The sequence below is a fragment of the Balaenoptera physalus genome (genome assembly GCF_965194825.1).
Source record: "Balaenoptera physalus genome assembly, chromosome: 10".
In the NCBI taxonomy this organism is placed as follows: Eukaryota; Metazoa; Chordata; class Mammalia; order Artiodactyla; family Balaenopteridae; genus Balaenoptera; species Balaenoptera physalus.
In genome coordinates, this window is record NC_138889.1 from 50417726 (window position 1) to 50435093 (window position 17368).

The 17368-nt window shown below is 36.9% G+C and overlaps 1 protein-coding gene across 3 annotated transcripts in view; it reads left to right on the forward strand.

Moving 5' to 3' along the window:
* The window catches only part of DLG2 (discs large MAGUK scaffold protein 2), a 2066111-nt gene that overhangs the window by 198996 nt on the left and 1849747 nt on the right, over nt 1-17368 (forward strand). The gene's annotated exons all lie outside the window — the stretch shown is intronic.

Genomic DNA, 17368 nt, shown 5'->3' on the forward strand with positions numbered 1-17368 from the left:
ATGAAAAAAAGAAAAACAAATAACTTATTTTCTTTAAAATATTCTCTAAGATGTTTCATTAATTTAGTCTGACAACCCCCTACATTTCAATTATTCTGTCATTTGAGTAGTTTTTGTAAAACAAAAACCTGATCAAGTTATTCCTTTGTTTAAAAGCCCTTATTGGTTCCCTATGATTTTAAGATAGAATCTGAAGTTCTTAGAGGCAGGAGGGAGTAAGATTATGAGCCTTACTATGTGCCAAGCACCATCCTAAATGCTTTCCATATATTATACCCTGTAACATATATGTATATATGTAATTATATATAATTATTTTTAATAATTCTTACAACATTCTTATGTGGTAGAAACCATTGTTAGTCCCATATGTATGGAGGAAAGTTAAAGTTAGATAGATAAGGTGGTCGATCATAGGGGTAATTTATGGTAAAGCTAGTATCCCAAATCTGGGTAGTTCAACTCCAAAGGCTAAGGTCTTGGCGACTACATTGTACTGACTCCTGAGAGGAGATAAATGTCTAATGGCATCAGGCTAAAATACTTTAATACATCCATCATATTATATGAAGACTGTCCAATCAAAGTGAAAGTTGATGGCTGCCAGTATTTTCTTTTGTGATTCATTTTTTATTTTTTTAGTGTTTCCTTAGCTAATGGCATTCATTCTGTTAGTTTAAAAAAGTAATTTATGGTCAGAGACTGATCCTTTTCCTCTATAAGTTCTTGGAGGTAATCTTTATTATAGTAGCTAAGAACATAGATAGCATTTTAAGCCCAACTGCTTGGTTTGAATCCTGATATTCCTATTTGCTAGCTTTGTAACCATGGGTTTTTTGTGTCTCATTATCTTCATCTGTGAATTGGAGGGTAGTGGTGGAGGTGGTAATAATACTCACCTCCCAGAGTTGTTGGGAGGATCAAATAAAATAATCTTTAGAACAGTGCCTGGTATGTGGTAAGGACTACATATACAGTCGCTATATACCCTTCAGATCCTACAAGAAAGAGGTTTTAGCTGGATAATGAGTTGCCCATTATTGACATAAGAGTGTCAGGGAAAGAGGAAGCCAATAAACTAGATCAAAAGAGTTGTAGTCATAGACAAGAATAAAAGCAATTACAATAGTGCTACCTCCAACTAATGGAGAGGGGAGATAAAAGGAGTCTAAAAAGTTGCTCTCAAACCTCATCCTTTTGGGGCTATACATAGGGAAAGGGAAACACAGGCTAGGCTGCTCTGTAACTTGCCTCCCCACCTGCCCATTTAAAAAAATCGTCAAACAATAATATTAATAGTTACAGCTACTAATAGTTACAATTGAGTGCCTATTTGGTGCCATTTTTCACAGGAAGCTGAGGCCTAATTAAGTTCTGTAAATTGCCAAATATTATACATAGGAATTTATATTATACATAGGAAAGGTAACTTAGGCTGACTGAACCCAGATGTTTTCCAGAAAAGTGCATGTTTCATAAGTCCTTTAACCAAATTCTGGAAACACACTGTCCAGGAATGGGGAGGGGTGATTGAAATAAATTTTACTGGATAAGGTGGAAAAGAAAATAATTATATATAAATTATATATAAAATCTATAATTCTCTTTTAGTTTCAAAAAGATTTCAAGTGCCTCAATGAATGAATATACATTCAATAAATTTTAATTATTGTACCATGTACTAGGCACTGCTCTAGATATAGGGCATACCATAGTAAACGAAATAGGCATGATTCCTGTCCTCCTGGAGTTCTTTAGATCCAAAAGAAAGAATGCTATCTCTTTGTAAATACATGAGGTTATTGATTGCTAGGACATGCTCAAGGAATAAATTGTCCTATAGGAACTCACATCATTCTTTGTCATGAATAAACAATTTGTGATTCTCTTGCTCTGAATGATTCATTATAATAGACCTACTTCAGATTTACGAAAATGGACCTCTGTCTCATAATAATTCCATAAATATTTCTTTGTTCTCTGGGAACTTACATTTTCTTCTTGGGTTCTCATCTATCTATCAAGTATAATTCCCTTTCTTCATCATTATGCTTAAAAAAAGGACAAATTCTGTTATTTCTCAGTTTGAAGCAATTCAGACTATACAGTATCACACTGTGTTAATGGTAAAAATGCCTCTGACCGGGAAAAATTATTCAGCAAGGGCTTTATATAAACAAGAGCAAAAAATAATGTGGAATTACAATGAGCTACAGCAGATAAAGATAAAGAGGATTCTGTGTGTTTATACCATATTTTCCCAGAAAAAGGCACCAAATGGGGAGCCTGTGTCTCTCCTACCTCTTTTTCTTGTAACTTGTTGTCTGCAATATGGAATTGGCTTTGATATGACTAAATGGATAGCTCAGGCAGTTTGTAATGAGATTCAGATTCTTTCATCTCTAAGCTTCGGGTTCTAAAGAGCCAAAGCTATTACTCTCTGTTGGGTGTTTGGTGATCTGTGCCAGATGGGTCACAGCCCAGCTTCTCAAAGGCGGATAGATAGATCACTAAAAAGCTGATAAATGGTGGGAAAGGGCAATCTCATTAGCTAGATCATTAACAATATTGTTTTTAGAGAAACCCAAGTGTGACTAAACATGGAGATTAAATTCTCAGCCTTGGATAGCAAACAGGGCCACATTAACAAGGCATCATGAAAAATTTTTATACTACTACTGCCTTAGCTGGGGTGTTGGATGGGTTGATATTGTACTATCTAGAAACTTTCCTAAACATTTCATTAAAAATAAAAATATGCCTTTTTATCTTTAAAGCTCATGCTTCAAACAGAAGTGCAGCTTTTCCTTTATAGTTAAACACATAAATCTCACCATCATCTCCCAGGAGAAAACTTATTTTTACTGCATCAGCAACAAAGCTGTTCTGAGAAACCTATTTCTTTTGAACATGAGCAAGTAACAAATAAAATTTTAGGAAGAATTTTGATAAGTATTCTTTAATATATTAAATTCACAAGGATTATATTTGACCACCATTTTCAAAGTTAGGTATTTTGGAAAAAAGAAAACAAAATAGTAAAGAAAAATAAATGGTTATTCAAAAATAATCTCCACCCCATTTCAGAATGTTTTAAAGTAACTGAATGATCATCCACCATATATTGGATTGTAGTTTCATTAAAGCACGTATCAAACCTTTAATGCCTTGAAAAATACCTTGCATGTAACTGAAACTCAGTATGTTTTCAATATTTCTTTCAGTCAATGTTTATTGAGTATCTCCTGTGTGCTGAGTACTGAAGTGTTTGGTGTATGTTGCATATATACCACAAAAATTTCATGTATAATATTAAAAAGCCTAATTTATTCAATAAAAGCCTCATTTTCAAGCCTTATTTTTCAATGGTGAGTATAAAACGTATTCTCAGAATATTTTTTGCAAAAACAAAATAGCATGATTTAGAGTACTAGACTGAAAATTCGAAGTCTTGGGTTATAATTTTTCAGCAAGACATTTTATCTCTCTGTTTTTTCTCATTTGTGAAAGGAAGGGACAAGAGTTAATTATCTCTCAGTTTTGTAGTGGTCTCTGTTCTAAGACATGTGTGAAATGTGGGAGAGACTAGCCAAAAATATCTGAGGAATGAATATGCATAAGTGTGTGTGTGTGTGTCTGTGTGTGTGAGAGAGAGAGAGTGGGGGGATAGAGGACGAAGAAGAGCAGAAGAAGAGGAGGAGGAGGAGGAGGGGGAAGAGGGGAAGAGAGGAAAGGGGATGGGAGAGGGAGACATGGAAACAGTGACCTTAAAAGCGAGTCAAATGTGGCATCTCCTGGGAATGATTTAGCAGTTATTCAACACAGTGCCAGCATGCCAGGAATTAAGTCAAAGAGCAAAGATGATGTTCAACCCTTGGGGAAATTACACCCAAATGAATGGTGGTGACACGTGGCTGTCATAAAAGCTAAATGTATTGGTGCCTCCATGAGAGGAAACCCAGGAATTATAAAAGCTGGAGGCATGGAATGCCCCTGGCTTTGTGAGGAGGTGCAACTGTGGACATCTGTAGACCTCCCTTCTGTTCTCTTCAGGTGGGAGAGTGACCTTCATATATCTGGGTTTGCAGTAATTATATATACAAATAAATATCGTGCTTAGTGTGGTTGGTGTATAGGAATCAATAAACAAATCATTTTGTCAAGTTAGTTTTAATTTATACCATTTTTTACTTCATGTCTTGGAATAATTCTCTCAAGACGTGAGGTTGCTTTGGCCTTAAAATTTTGTGCTACTTAAGGATTAAAAGTTGGGAATAACTTTTCTTTTTTCCCTTTGCTTTTTGGATGTATAGCGTGGTAGGACGGAGAAGAGAAGGCTAGGAAAAAAAAAAGAATAACAGGATAGCGCCTAAACAGACCTCTGATTCCTCCAAGTGAAGTAGTGACTCTATTATGATTTAGTTTTTACAAGTTACAATGAGGGAGCAATTTTCTGTTATAGATTTAGATACATAGTTGTTTCTGTCAATCATTTTGAATTAAGTTTTTACTTTTAAAATGTGACTTATAATGCTCATAGTTTAATGATTCAGGTATTTCTACAAGCTCAGGTCTACAGTGATCTTTTGACCCTTCTTTCTGTCATCTCTTGCTCCCCAGAAGTAACCAGTTTCAATTCTGATAGCTGATTCTTTTAATTTTGGTTATCTATCTCTTTATCACCAAATAACACTTATACATCTACCTCATATCTTTTTTTTTTTAAAAAGAGTATCTATTAATTTCCTACCCTTGAAGATGGAGATATAGCCCTCCTTCATAGGAACTCCCTCCCCCAAATACACATGCAACCATTTTTGCTTCCTTCCTATCCTCTTCTTCTGAATAAGGATAAGTTTGGTTAAATCAATATTTGTGTGTGTGTGTGTGTGTGTGTGTGTGTGTGTGACACTATGTAAACCTCACATAAGCTAAGCTATGTAGTATAATCTAGTTACTTTTAATATTCCTACTGATCTTGTTGTTTTCCCTGTAGTTAATACTTGACTTTTTTCATTTGCTGGATTTTTAATGTAGCACTTGCTAATTTAATTCCATACTCCCTAACAATGTCAAATTTGTCTCAGTACATTGACTCATCAGCTATTCTATCAAATTTATCTACTTGATGACATCTCAGTAGCTTTCTGATCTGAAGGATCTTCTAATGTAGACTGGTTGCTCTTTATCCGTGGTTTACAATTCTTTTCCTGGGATCTTTCTTTTTTTTTTTTAATTTTTTAAAAATTTTATTTATTTATTTATTTATTTATTTTTGGCTGTGTTGGGTCTTCATTTCTGTGCGAGGGCTTTCTCTAGTTGTGGCAAGTGGGGGCCACTCTTCATCGTGGTGCGCGGGCCTCTCACTATTGCGGCCTCTCTTGTTGCGGAGCACAGGCTCCAGACGTGCAGGCTCAGCAGTTGTGGCTCACGGGCCCCGTTGCTCCGCGGCATGTGGGATCTTCCCAGACCAGGGCTCGAACCCGTGTCCCCTGCATCGGCAGGCAGATTCTCAACCACTGCGCCACCAGGGAAGCCCCTGGGATCTTTCTTTACCATTATCCTGGGGATTCTTTTTACCTCTCTCTTGAGTTGGAGCTCTTATTTCCTGTATACTGTCTCTTCCCCCTTATTGGTTTATTCTTATATTTGGTGGAGTATCCAGTAACTTCTTTATAAAAGATTCATATGAGGTACATTTTGTGAGATTTTTTCATGTCTTTAAATGACTTCATGCTTATGTAATAGTTTGGCTGGATATAGAATTGAAGGTTTGAAAGTATTTTTCCTCAGAAATTTGAAGGTATTTTCCACTGTTTCCTAGCTTCAAATGTTGCTGTTGAGTTCAGTGTCATTATAATTTCACATCCTTTGTATGTGACCTGTTTCTCTCCAAGTCCTTCACTCCTCCTCCAGGAAGCTTGTAAGATACTATCTTGTCATCAGTATTCTAGAATTTTAAAATGATGTTTTTTGATGTGGATATTTATGAATTGCCTGGGTACTTGGGAGAGCTCTTTAAGTCTAGAAACACATGCCCTTCAAGTTTAGAAAAGTGCCTTAAATTATTTTATTAATAATCTTCTTTTCTCTATTTTTTCTGATCTATCTTTCTAGAAATTCTATTATTCAGATATGGGACCTGCAGGATGGGTCATCTGATTTTCTTAGATTTTCTCTCTATAGTCCATCTCTTTTTGCTCTACTTTATGAGTGGTTTTCTCACTTCATCTTACAATCTTTCTACTCAACGTTTGATTTCTGTTATCATGTTTTAGATAATTTTTGTTCTTTGAACCAAATTTATAAAATCTTCTTGTTTTATTAATGCAATATTTTCTCATCTGTCAGAGGCTCCTAATGATTATTTCTTGAAGTTTTTTCCCTATTTTATCTCTGCTTCATTCAAGTTTTTGTTTGTTTTGTACTCTATCTTATAGACATGTTCATCAGATGTTTGGTGATCTTTGATTTTTGATTGTCTGCTTATATTTAAACTGGGGTATTAAAACCTGGATAGAGGCCTTGAATGTGAATTGCCAATCATGGGCTTCACAGTAAGGTCATGTGGCTGAGTTGTTTAATTGGGGAAACTCAAGTGTCAGCATCTTCTGATCATTTTGGGGACCAATGACACTCTGCAGAGAAGGACCTTCCAGTACTTTTCCTGGAAGGTACAAGCCTGTCTGGTGTTCTGGTAGTTAAGTTGGGGAAGAGGGCTGAGGTATGCAAGTGTTCATTTAATTCCTGTGTTTTGCATTCTGGTATCTCACTCTCATCTTTGTGTCCCCTAGTCCAGAAACCCCATTTTTCCATGCAGAGAATAAATCTCCAACTTTCTGCTAGTGGGGAGGGACAGTCATCTGGTACACAGTGTGGAGGAGGAATCTAAGGTTCTATATACTTCTTGGATAGGTTTTCAGAAAGGTTCTTCTGTTTTAGCCCTTTATTTCCAGAGATACTCAGTGCTGGTAATTCTTGATGCTTTTGGAGGTTCTGCAAAGTAAATTTGGTTGTTTGCTTTTTCTGTTCCTTCATTAAGTGTTCTAGATGGATTATTGTTTATCCAGTTGCTTTCTGGCGTCTACAATTTTGTGTCTGTTGCCTCATTTCCCTTTCTCTTTGTCACTGTGAATTTATGCATTTTGAAAAACTCATTGCCAGTGCCTTATTTCAGAAGGAAGAGACAATAAATGCATGTCTTATTTTCCCACAGAAGTGCCATTGATTCTTTGAACTGGAGTTTAGTTCATAAGCAGTACAATTACTTTGACCATAGTTCAGTGGTTTAAGATGGGGAGGAGAGTCTTTCCTCATAAGCTTTGAAAATTCAACCGCATCATCCTCCTTTGGTGTCCTTTCTCTAGAGTTCACACAGTGTGTTGCTATTCTCTTACTTTTTTTCTCTCTATATCTTTCTATACCCTTGGTTCAGAACCCTCAAATAGCCCAAGCTTCTGAGCCTGAAATCCAAAGCTGTCCATAATATATGCCTCTGTTTGTTCTCTCTCTCTAACATAAAATCTCTGCTTTGGTTAGTCTGGTTTCCCTCCATCACTCTTTCCTTCCATTTCCTTCCAGTTATTTCTTTGTTTATCAGACATCTATAAACCCTTGTTATATGTTCTTTTATTAAAGATTCAAAAATGAACTGTCCCTTTCCTTGAGATGCTTGCCATCTAATGAAAGACACAGATGTAAAAAATTTAATGCTCTGACATAGCACAGGTGCTATAATAAGATTCTAACAGAATACTGTGGGGCTACTTGGGGACAGAGTCGAATCCCATGTGGGAAGGTAAGCAAAGGTCTCACTAATGAGGCATATTTAGCTTGAGTCTTACAATGTAGTATCTAGGAGGTCTTAGTGCTAGGATTTGGTTAGAGGACAGACACTCCAGATTGGCATGTACTGCTTGAGGAAGGTGAAGGGGCGAGTGCGAAAGATCTTGGGGCATAAAGGCAGATGTAGGAGTGGTGAGGATGGAAAATGATGGGTGGGTCCAAGATGGTGGCTATTTGTACTTTAGAAACAACGCTCTTGTAGCAATGAGGAGGGTAGATTGTATGGGTGCCCTTCCCAGTCAGTATGTCACAATCAGGAGTTTCCATGGAATTCTCACCTCATGCCTCTTCTTCATTCCAAATCTGGCTCACCCTTCAAGTTCCTTTTTATAAAGCCTTTCTTACCTGTTCTAGCATGTGTGCTCTTCCCTTTTTCCTTAGACTTTTAAAATGTGAATTATACCACATAGCACTTGATTATATATAATTGTAAACTTGATACTATTTCCTTTATATGTGTGTGTGTGTGTGTGTGTGTGTGTGCGTACTGCACCTCTTGTCACTTTAACAAATGTGCAGGCTCCTAGAAGACTAATATAGTCCTGTGTATAATGTGACCCAACAGATATTTGATTTTTATAGCATTGATTAAACAAATATGTAGTGAGATACCACTATGTGCCAAGCCTGTGACATGTTCTGCAAATTGATAGTGCATGGGTAAGGGTGCAGTCTCTGCCATCTAAGAGGGCAGAGTTCAATTTTTAAATATATCTAAAATTTAATTTACTGGTTATATCCTTAATAGTCACAACCAGATTCTGATTTACCTATTCCCTCCCCACAGTTTAAGACACTTACCAGAGCAGTGATTCTTTTAGCTTTTACTTACCCATAAATAGAAGATCTGGTGAATGTCTTGATACTGCCTTTCCTTGAGGCATCATTTTAATTAACAGTCACTTTGATTTGAATTTTGGGGCCTAGAGGCTGCCAATGAATGCAAGAATTTTAAAACTGAATTTATTTATGAGCCGAAAGAGTCACAGAGTATTTTACCGTTTTTTTAATCTATTTTTTAAAGCTTGTTCAAATTTGGCAATAAAGAAGATAGATCTTCAATTTAACTGTAAATATAAGAGAACTGTGAATAGAAATTGGAAGTACATTCTGGGATAGAATTGTGGTTATTTAAACCTTTACGTGCAGTAGCCAGCTTTATCTTGATAAAGTGCAAATCATGATTCCAACCTCACTTAAATTTCTCTCCTTTTTTTTTTTTGGTTTAAAAGAGTTTGGAATTTGTTTTATATTTCTAAGACCAAAGCTCTCTTAGGAAGTTCAAATATCATCTTAATTTATGTAGAAATAAATGGAGATATATTGTGAAGAGCATTTAACCTTTTAGGCGTATTTAGAGGAAGATATCAGAGAAGACGTTCTATATTATGGACCTGGCTGTATTCATACATATTGAAAGTGCATTAAACTTGAAATGTTATCTGATTGTGTTATCTAGTTAAATCTTATGGAAATTAATAAAGACTTAGTTAAGGGGTTCCATCTGATTGTTAGTTGAGGCTTGATTGATTATAGCTTGACCGGTATTGGCTAATATTTGTTGAGTGTTTACTGGATACAAGAAGGTGATGAAGGTCTGATGAAGTATGATCAGACATAAAAAGTGGATGACTGATGGTGCTCCCCATAGGTCATCTGGGAATTCTTTTAACAGTTTGGTTGCTGTGCCCATCACACATCTGATGCAGGTTCAGTGAGCTTATATCTCACACTCGCAACCTTCTCAGAACCATTACCCTTGGGCTATCTCAGCAACTCAACTTGAAGCACTCCTCCCATCCCCTGTTGGTCTGATAGGGCTGTAGGGGATGTTAGGCCAAATCCAACATGTTCTTGCATCGTGCCTTTCCATCCCCCATCTTGTTTCCCTGATCTCCTACTGGTTACTCCTCAAAGAAATTCCTTAATAAGTTGCATGACACTAATCCTCCTCTTAGGTTCTGCTTCTAGAGAACTTGATATATGGCAGTTGATATGTAAGAAAATAAGGAATGGTGGTTGTATTAAATATTGAAGAAAGCAGCTCCTGTACTGGAAAGGATGACCCAAGATTTCAGAGAAGCCTTGAGCAGAATCAAAAGCTAGAGGTTTTTCGCAAGAAAATGCATTATCAGAGCAGGTATCAGGGCCGTGTTTTCTAACATTCATAAGTTAACTGTTTCCTAAGTTCCCTAAGTTTCTTGTTCTAGAAGGGCCTGATTGTTTTCCCAGAGGGAAGAACTTCGCACACTGTACTGAAGAGAGTTGTAGCGAGTTTCTTCTTTTTTTTTTTTATTGGGGTATAGTTGTTTTACAATGTTGTGTTAGTTTCTACTATACAGCAAAGTGAAGTAGAGTTCCCTGTGCTATACAGCAGGTTCTTATTAGTTATCTATTATATATATAATAGTGTATATATGTCAATTCCAATCTCCCAATTCATCCCCCCACCCACGATTTCCCATCATGGTGTCCATACGTTTGTTCTCTACATCTGTGTCTGTATTTCTGCCTTGCCAACCGGTTCATCTGTACCATTTTTCTAGGTTCCACATATATGCGTTAATATACGATATTTGTTTTTCTCTTTCTTACTTCACTCTGTATAATAGTCTCTAGGTCCATCCACGTCTCTACAAATGACCTAATTTCGTTCCTTTTTATGGCTGAGTAATATTCCATTGTATATATGTACCACATCTTCTTTATCCATTCATCTGTTAATGGACATTTAGGTTGCTTCCATGACCTGGCAATGGTAAATAGTCCTTCAATGAACATTAGGGTGTATGTGTCTTTTTGAATTATGGTTTTCCTGGGTATATGCCCAGTAATGGGATTGCTGGGTCATATGGTAATTCTACTTTTAGTTTTTTAGGGAACCTCCATACTGTTTTCTATAGTGGCTGTATCTATTAACATTCCCACCAACAGTGCAAAAGGGTTCCCTTTTCTCCACACCCTCTCCAGCATTTGTTGTTTGTAGATTTTCTGATGATGCCCATTCTAACCAGTGTGAGGTGATACCTCATTGTAGTTTTGATTTCCATTTCTCTAATTATTAGTGATGTTGACCAGCTTTTCATGTGCCTCTTGGCCATCTGTATATCTTCTTTGGAGAAATGTCTATTTAGATCTTCTGCCCATTTTTTGATTGGGTTGTTTGTTTCTTTGCATGTGTTGTTTATCTATTTTGGAGATTAATCCTTTGTCTGTTGATTCATTTGAAAATATTTTCTCCCATTCTGAGGGTTGTCTTTTTGTCTTGTTTATAGTTTCCTTTGCTGTGCAAAAGCTTTTAAGTTTCATTAGGTCCCATTTGTTTATTTTTGTTTTTATTTCCATTACTCTAGGAGATGGGTCAAAAAGAATCTTGCTGTGATTTATGTCATAGAGTGTTCTGCCTATGTTTTCCTCTAAGAGTTTTATAGTGCCTGGCCTTATATTTAGGTCTTTAATCCATTTTGAGTTTATTTTTGTGTATGGTGTTAAGGAGTGTTCTAATTTCATTCTTTTACATGTAGCTGTCCAGTTTTCCCAGCACCACTTTTGAAGAGGCTGTCTTTTCTCCATTGAATATCCTTTCCTCCTTTGTCATAGATTAGTTGACCATAGGTGTATGGGTTTATCTCTGGGCTTTCTATCCTGTTCCATTGATCTATATTTCTGTTTTTGTGCCAGTACCATATTGTCTTGATTACTGTAGCTTTGTAGTATAGTCTGAAGTCAGGGAGTCTGATTCCTCCAGCTCCGTTTTTTTCCCTCAAGACTGCTTTGGCTATTCGGGGTCTTTTGTGTCTCCATACAAATTTTAAGATTTTTTGTTCTAGTTCTGTGAAAAATGCCATTGGTAATTTGATAGGGATTGCATTGAATCTCTAGATTGCTTTGAACAGTATAGTCATTTTCACAATATTGATTCTTCCAATCCAAGAAGATGGTATATCTCTCCATCTGTTTGTGTCATCTTTGATTTCTTTTATCAGTGTCTTACGGTTTTCTGAGTACAGGTCTTTTAGCTCCTTAGATAGGTTTATTCCTAGGTATTTTATTCTTCCTGTTGCAATGGTAAATGAGATTGTTTCCTTAATTTCTCTTTCTCATCTTTTGTTGTTAGTGTATAGGAATGCAAGAGATTTCTGTGCATTAATTTTGTATCTTGCAACTTTACCAAATTCATTGATTAACTCTAGTAGTTTTCTGGTAGCATCCTTAGGATTTTCTATGTATAGTATCATGTCATCTGCAAACAGTGACAGTTTTACGTCTTCTTTTCCAATTCGTATTCCTTTTATTTCTTTTTCTTCTCTGACTGCCATGGCTAGGACTTCCAAAACTATGTTGAATAATAGTGGTGAGAGTGGACATCCTTGTCTTGTTCCTGATCCTAGAGGACATGCTTTCAGTTTTTCACCATTGAGAATGATGTTTGCTGTGAGTTTTTCATATATGGCCTTTATTATGTTGAGGTTTTTCATATATGGCCTTTATTATGGTGAGGTAAGTTCCCTCTATGCCCGCTTTCTGGAGAGTTTTTATCATAAATGGGTGTTGAATTTTGTCAAAAGCTTTTTCTGCATCTATTGAGATGGTCATATGGTTTTTATTCTTCAATTTGTTAATATGGTGTATCACATTGATTGATTTGTGTATATTAAAGAATCCTTGCATCCCTGGGATAAATCCCACTTGATCATGGTGTATGATTCTTTTAATGTGTTGTTGGATTCTGTTTGCTAGTATTTTGTTGAGGATTTTTGCATCTATATTCATCAGTGATATTGGTCTGTAATTTTCTTTTTTTGTAGTATGTTTGTCAGGTTTTGATATCAGGGTGATGGTGGCCTCGTAGAATGAGTTTGGGAGTGTTCCTTCCTCCTCAATTTTTTGGAAGAGTTTCAGAAAGATTGTGTTAGCTCTTCTTTAAATGTTTGTTAGAATTCACCTGTGAAGCCATCTGGTCCTGGGCTTTTGTTTGTTGGAAGATTATTAATCACAGTTTAAATTTCATTACTTATGATTGGTCTGTTCATATATTCTACTTCTTCCTGGGTCAGTCTTGGAAGGTTATACCTTTCTAAGGATTTGTCCATTTCTTTGAGGTTGTCCATTTTATTGGCATAGGGTTGCTTGTAGTAGTCTCTTATGATGCTTTGTATTTCTGTGGTGTCCGTTGTAACTTCTCCTTTTTCATTTCCAATTTTATTGATTTGAGTCCTCTCCCTCTTTTTCTTGATTAGTTTGGCTAAAGGATTATCAATTTTGTTTATCTTCTCAAAGAACCAGCTTTTCGTTTTATTGATCTTTGCTATTGTTTTCTTTGTTTCTATTTCATTTATTTCTGCTCTGATCTTTATGATTTCTTTCCTTCTGCTAACTTTGGGTTTTGTTTGTTCTTCTTTCTCTAGTTCCTTTAGGTGTAAGGTTAGATTGTTTATTTGAACTTTTTCTTGCTTCTTGAGGTAGGGTTGTATTGCTATAAACGTCCCTCTTAGAACTGCTTTTGCTGCATCCCATAGGTTTTGGATCATTGTGTTTTCATTGTCATTTGTCTCTAGGTATTTTTGATTTCTTCCTTGATTTCATCAGTGATCTCTTGGTCATTTAGTAATGTATTGTTTAGCCTCCATGTGTTTGTGTTTTTTACGGGGTTTTTTCCCTGTAATTTATTTCTAATCTTATAGCCTTGTCATCAGGAAAGATGCTTGATATGATATGATTTCAATTTTCTTAAATTTACCAAGGCTTGGTTCATGACCCAAGATGTTGTCTCTCCTGAAGAATGTTCCTTGTGCCCTTGAGAAGAAAGTTTAATATGCTGTTTTCGGATAGAATGTCCTATAATTAACAATTAAATCTATCTGGTCTTTTGTGGCATTTAAAGCTTGTGTTTCCTTATTGATTTTTTGTGTGGATGATCTGTCCATTGGTGTAAGTGAGGTGTTAAAGTCCCCCACTATTATTGTGTTACTGTTGATTTCCTCCTTTATAGCTGTTAGCATTTGCCTTATGTATTCAGGTGCTCTTATGTTGGGTGCATATATATTTATAATTGTTGTATCTTCTTCTTGGATTGATCCCTTGATGATTATGTAGTGTCCTTCCTTGTCCCTTTTAATAGTCTTTATTTTAAAGTCTATTTTATCTGTTACGAGTATTGCTACTCCAGCTTTCTTTTGATTTCCATTTGCATAGAATATCTTTTTCCATCTGCTCACTTTCAGTCTGTATGTGTCCCTAGGTCTGAAGTGGCTGTCTTGTAGACAGCATTTATATGGGTCTTGTTTTTGTATCCATTCAGCCAGTTTGTGTCTTTTGTTTGGAACATTTAATCTATTTACATTTAAGGTAATTAGCGATATTTATGTTCCTATTACCATTTTCTTAATTGTTTTGGGCTTGTGTTTGTAGGTCCTTTTCTTCTCTTGTTTTTGCCACTTAGAGAAGTTCCTTTAGCATTTGCTATAGAGCTGGCTTGGTGGTGCTGAATTTTCTTAGCTTTTGCTTGTTTGTAAAGCTTTTGATATCTCCATCGAATCTGAAAGAGATCCTTGCCAGGTAGCGTATTCTTGGTTTTAGGTTCTTCCCTTTCATCATTTTAAATATATAGTGCTGCTCCCTTCTGGCTTGCAGAGTTTCTGCTGATAAATCAGCTGTTAATCTTATGGGAGTTCCCTTGTATGTTATTTTTCGTTTTTCCCTTGTTGCTTTTAATAATTTTTCTTTGTCTTTAATTTTTGTCAGTTTGATTAGTGTGTGTCTTGGCGTGTTTCTCCTTGGGTTTAACCTGTCTGGGACTCTCTGTGCTTTGTGGACTTGGGTGGCTATTTCCTTTCCCATTAGTGAAGTTTTTGACTATAATCTCTTCAGATATTTTCTCAGGTCCTCTCTCTCTCTCTTCTCCTTCTGGGACCCCTGTAATGCGAATGTTGGTGCGTTTAATGTTGCCCCAGAGGTCTCTTAGGCTGTCTTCATTTCTTTTCATTCTTTATTCTGTATTCTGTTCTGTCACAGTGATTTCCACTATTCTGTCTTCTAGGTCACTTATCCGTTCTTCTGCCTCAGTTATTCTGCTACTGATTCCTTCTAGTGTATTTTTCATTTCAGTTATTGTATTGTTCATCTCTGTTTGTTTGCTCTTTAATTCTTCTAGGTCTTTGTTAAACATTTCTTGCATCTTCTCGATCTTTGCCTCCCTTCGTTTTCTGAGGTCTTGGATCATCTTCAGTATCACTATTCTGAATTCTTTTTCTGGAAGGTGGCCTATCTCCACTTTGTTTAATTGATTTTCTGGGGTTTTATCTTGTTCCTTCATGTGGGACGTAGTCCTCTGCCTTTTCATTTTTTCTATCTTTCTATCAGTGTGGCTTTCATTCCACAGGCTGCAGGATTGTAGTTCTTCTTGCTTCTGCTGTCTGCCCTCTGGTGGATGAGGCTATCTAAGAGGCTTTTGCAAGTTTCCTGATGGGAGGGACTGTTGGTGGGTAGAGCTAGGTGTTGCCCTGGTGGACAGAGTTCAGTAAAACTTTAATCGACTTGTCTGCTGATGGGTGGGGCTGGGTTCCCTCCTGTTGGTTGTTTGGTCTGATGTGACCCAGCACTGGAGCCTACAGGATCTTTGGTGGGGCTAATGGTGGACTCCAGGAGGGCTCACACCAAGGAGTACTTTCCAGACCTTCTGCCTCCAGTTTCCTTGTCCCTGTGGTGAGCCACAGCCACCCCCAGCCTCTGCAGGAGACCCTCCAACACTAGCAGGTAGGTCTGGGTCTGTCTCCTATGGGGTCACTTCTCCTTCCCCCTGGGTCCTGGTGTGCACACTACTTTGTCTGTGCCCTCCAAGAGTGGAGTCTCTGTTTCCCTCAGTCCTATTGAAGTCCTGCAGTCGAATCCTGCTGGCCTTCAAAGTCTGATTCTCTGGGGATTCCTCCTCCCGTTGCTGGACCCCCAGGTTGGGAAGCCTGACGTGGGGCTCAGAACCTTCACTTCAGTGGGTGGACTTCTGTGGTATAATTTTTCTCCAGTTTGTGAGTCACCCACCCAGCGGTTATGGGATTTGATTTTATCGTGATTGTACCCCTCCTACTGTCTCATTGCAGCTGTTCCTTTGTCTTTGGATGTCGGGTATCTTTTTTTGTGAGTTCCAGTATCTTCCTGTTGATGATTGTTCAGCAGTTAGTTGTGATTCTGGTGCTCTCACAAGAGGGAGTGAGTGCACATCCTTCTATTCTGTGATCTTCTGTAGCAAGATTCTTTATGTTGTTATGTGCAGATAGTTGAAATTGCAGTCTAGAACTAGGTCCCATGTTCAGGTTGTGTAGAAATTGATATGACAAGTATGTTGAGGCAGTAACAATCAGTATGAGTGAAAAGAAATACACATGACTGAGAGTTAAATTGGCTGAAGTGGGGACTGAGGATTGGTTAAAGGGATTCTCAAGGAATCATTACCAAATATTTCTGAAAGCAGTCACCCAGGAAAGTAGTACTGTCTCCTGGAGTGCTTTACTGAGTCACATATGCTTGCAGTGATTTTTTGCCCTGGGATGCAGTTATTTTTAGCTGAGGAAATGTAGACTCTGTTGGGTTAAGTAAGTTGGGATTAGTAAGTGACAGAATCAGGGCCTCACTTTAGAGTTTTTCAGTCACTCATTTATTCACAAATACGTATTGAAGTAGTTATAATTTGATGAGATTAGTGTATGATACAGCTAAGCACAGGTGTTACTTAAGGTATTTGAATCTTAAAGAATAAGCAGAAAGGGCGGTTGAAGTTAGCATGACTTTTGAAGTAAAGGGACATGGATAAAGGACAATCTCCTTTGCCAAAGGAAGTGTGAATAGTTTGGTATAGCTGCATTGTAGTATGTGTCTTTGTGGTCAAATATGCGGCTGAATTGCTAGGTAGAAACTAGACTATGAAGGACCTTGTACATCATATTCAGAAGTTGTAATTTTAATCTTGAAAGGGATGGTATGTGACTAGAGGATTTTAAATGGGGAAGCAAATGGATCAGATTTGCATGTTAGAAGAACACTGTCAGCAGTATAGAAGAACTATAATAATTCAAAGGAAAAATAATGAGAACCAGAATCATCATGTATTAATGGGGATGGAGATGAGAGGAAGACTGGAGAGATGCTTAGAGGTAGCTGGGTTACTCAAGATTGGTAATTCTATCTCCAGGAGAAGGAAAGTAGTAGAGGAGTAGGTTGTTGTTATGGGAAAGTCTTGGAGGAGAGGAAAGAGACAATAACATCACTTTTGGACATGTTGAAATTAAAATGCTAGTTGGATAGTCAAATGCCTTGTTACAGGCTCCTGATCATAAGTTCAGAATGCTTCTTACTCTACCATGCCACTGATGGGAAAAAAAACAATAGTAGAAAAGTAGAACAAGACATGAAAATTATGTACATGTACATCTATGTTGTTTCTTTGATTTAAAAAATTTTTAAATTTGAGGTGAGCAATGGTGATTTGAAATCTCTTTTTATGTATGGTTGTCTTTTATTGAAAATAATT